Here is a 4,088-nt window from a genome sequence, read left to right on the forward strand (position 1 = left end):
GTGTATTTGAAGAAAGTCGTCTCCAGACATGGAATACCAATCTCTATTATCTCTGATAGGGATGGCAGATTTATTTCAAGATTCTGGCAGACATTACAGCAAGCATTAGGAACTCGTCTAGACATGAGTACTGCCTATCATCCACAAACTGATGGGCAGAGCGAAAGGACGATACAAATGCTTGAAGACATGCTACGAGCATGTGTTATTGATTTCGGAAACAGTTGGGATCGACATCTACCGTTAGCAGAATTTTCCTACAACAACAGCTATCATTCAAGCATTGAGATGGCACCGTTTGAAGCACTTTATGGTAGAAAGTGCAGGTCTCCAATTTGTTGGAGTGAAATGGGGGATAGACAGATTACGGGTCCAGAGATAATACAAGAAACTACCGAGAAGATCATCCAAATTCAACAACGGTTGAAAACCGCCCAAAGTCGACAAAAGAGCTACGCTGTCATAACCCGTCCTTAACCATAAGAACGAGTTAGATAACGTATGATTTCATTGCGAGGTATTGACCTCTATATGCGACATTTTTAAAAGAACAACTGCATTTATTTTACATTACAAACCATAACTCTTATGTTAATACAAGCTTTAGACAATATAAAGATGATTATCGTTTAGCGATAATCTTAGACTTACAAACTTTACATGTGATGATAACAATACGATTTCTAGCATATTTTACATTACAATTCCTCGGATATGCAGTTTTATTTTTGACACAAACATGCATACTCAAGATCTTGCTTAAATTCAACATGTTGCAGCGGAAGCTTTTAGTTATCACCTGAGAATAAACATGCTTAAAACGTCAACATAAAGTTGGTGAGATATAGGTTTAATGCCGGCAGTAATATATATATATAGACCACAAGATTTCATATATACACATTTTAATAAAAATATTCTAAGTGGTTGAGCACTTGGTAACCATACTTAACATTTAATCACGTCGCATATTCCCTTTATTATGAAATCTTACTACACCGTACCAAGTGTAGTCACGAAACGAAGTACTGTGCAACCGTTGAATACTGGTCGTCCAGTCCGGTTGGGGTTGTCAGGCCCGATAGATCTATCAACAGGATTCGCGTTTACAATACCGCTGTAAATAGTAGTTACCAAGCTACAGGGAAGTATGCCAGTGGTACAACTCAACGTAGAATATATTTTTCAGTTACTTGTGTCCATATCGTAAAACATAAAATACATGTATTCTCATCCCGAAATATTTAGAGTTTAAAAGTGGGACTATATACTCACTTTTGCCTTGAAGATATATATATTTTGACTTGGTCTCCGGTTGATATCACGAACCTATCCATATATAATATATCAATATATTTTCATTTTAAACAATCGTCACGTATATATACTTATAATACTTTTAATGTCTTCTTAGTCCGTAGTTAGCAATTCAATTTTAATGGTTCATATTTAGGTGTTCAATAAATAAATAAAACCCCCATCGAAATAAATAAAACCCCCATCGTATTTGTATTGGTCGGGATTAATCTTGACCCATGGTACCGTGTTGTCAAATGACGTGTTGCGTACATAAAGTACCGGTGTTGTCAAATGACGTGTTGCGTACGTACATGAGGTCTTATGATTAATCTTCTCGTGTTGTTTACGGGTGATCCTGAAATATATAAAATTAAATTATGAGTACATATATATAAAATATCATGTTATTTTAGAAAGATGTGATTTATTTAATTTTTCTCCAATTATTTTCGTGGCTAAACTAGTTTTGGATATCCGATCTTGTTTTAGTCATAGTTTCTTCGTTACAACTCCGTTTTCGTTGATTCAACTTGCCACTTCCTTGGATCGAGTCCTTCTTTAAGAATATGAACTGTAAATACCTTAGTTTGTATTCAAAATCACAGGTCATAGGTCAAACTTTAGTGAAACTCATGAAGTTGATCATTTTCCATCATGTAAACAACCTTAAATGATTATTTTTCTAAAAATACTTATACTTTGAGTTAAATCATGAAATTTTTATGTGTTATCATATTCATAGTAAATATCATTTTTCCAGAAAATAAACCTCCAATTCAAGGTTCAAAATAGTTTTTAATTATCCAACCCAAAACAGCCCCCGGTTGCACTCCGACGTCGTAAATTCAGTTTTTAAGGTGTTCTTTGAAAAACCAAGTTATACCTTGTTAAATTAGCATATATTTATGATATATTACAAGTCTTGAAGTATTTTAAAAGTTAAGTTAGAAGGATCTATTTATTTTGCAAACAAGTTTGAAATCATTCAAACTATGTTCTTGTTGTTAAAATTCTATACCATAAAATAAGATAGCTATATATATACGAATCGAATAAGGTTATGAACAAAGTTACTACCTCAAGTTACTTGGACAAGGTTGCTGTAAAAGAGAAGTAAAACCCTAGAACCAAAAGAGTGGTGGAGTTGGATGAAAGATTGGAAGTAAACTTGTGTTCTTGGAAGGATTCTTGAAGTGTTTTTGTAAGGGTTTTCTTATGGTGATTAAGTGATGTTTTTGAAGCTAGATCTTCATGGTTGTGAGCTGAGATGGTTAAGGTGTTTAAGGCTCATAAGTGTGTGTGTATTTAGCTAGAAAATTGAAGTAAAAATGAATCAAAATGATGATCCCCCCATGGTCCTTAAAAACGTGAATCAAAGGGAAACAAGGACAAGATTTTAGGTTGTTCTTTTGTGCAATTTGTCATACTTGCTTCCAAATTCAATTACCTTATACCTAGGGCATGAACAAGGGCTGGTTGGTGGTGATTTGATGTGTATATACCAATAGTAAATACGTATAGAAGCTAGGTATGATACGGGTACATGTACTCTAGATATACGTATAGAAATCTTATGAAAACGGAACGAGAATTCAAATATAGCTATCTTTTGTGAATACACTTATATTGTTTTATGTATTTAAGTCCTTAAAAAGTGATTAAATACATTACATATACGATATATGTATAAACATTATAGGTCATAAGTATTTATGTCAAATAACGTTACGTATGGTTATCGTTTTGAAAACTTAAGTTAGTAGTTTCAAAATATACTTATAACTTATTGTTATTAATACAAAATGAGATATTACAACATTCTTAGATCATGTTAAATATGTATATATACATATATATACACAAACGTATAATTATCATATGTTATATAGTTCGTGATATCATCGGTCAACTAGACGGTCAAACGTTGTGTAAAACTCTTTTCAAAACATAATTCTCAACAATTTGGATTGCTTATAATGTTGGTAAGTTTAATTTATGTAAATATTAATCTTATAAGTATAGAATGATTGGAAAAATGCGGGTCATTACAGTACCTACCCGTTAAATAAATTTCGTCCCGAAATTTTAAAATTGTTCCTATTTTGCGTCGTCGGGAAACAAGTGTGGATACTTTTGTTTCATCTGATCCTCTCGTTCCCAAGTAAACTTAGGACCTCTTCGAGCATTCCAACGAACCTTAACGATCAGTATGTTGCTCTGCTTGAGCCGTTTAACTTCACGATCCATGATTTCGATTGGTTCTTCGATGAATTGTAGTTTCTCGTCGACATGGATTTCTTCAAGAGGAATGGTGAGGTCTTCCTTTGCAAGACACTTTTTAAGGTTTGAGACGTGAAAGGTATTATGTACTCCGGCGAGTTGTTGCGGTAACTCGAGTCGATAAGCTACCGGTCCAATGCGTTCGATGATCTTAAACGGGCCTACATATCTTGGGTTCAGTTTACCCCTTTTTCCGAAGCGTATTACACCTTTCCACGGTGACACCTTTAACATAACCATGTCCCCAATCTGAAACTCTAATGGTTTCCTTCGGACATCGGCGTAGCTCTTTTGGCGACTACGGGCTGTTTTCAATCTCTCCTTGATTTGTACTATCTTCTTAGTCGTTTCGTGTATGATCTCGGGACCAGTTAATTGTCGATCTCCTACTTCATTCCAACAAATAGGAGATCTACACTTCCTTCCATACAATGCTTCAAATGGCGCAGCTTTAATGCTCGCATGATAACTATTATTATACGAGAATTCTGCTAATGGTAGATATTTAT

The sequence above is a fragment of the Rutidosis leptorrhynchoides genome, chromosome 10 (genome assembly GCF_046630445.1).
Source record: "Rutidosis leptorrhynchoides isolate AG116_Rl617_1_P2 chromosome 10, CSIRO_AGI_Rlap_v1, whole genome shotgun sequence".
NCBI classification, from domain to species: domain Eukaryota; kingdom Viridiplantae; phylum Streptophyta; class Magnoliopsida; order Asterales; family Asteraceae; genus Rutidosis; species Rutidosis leptorrhynchoides.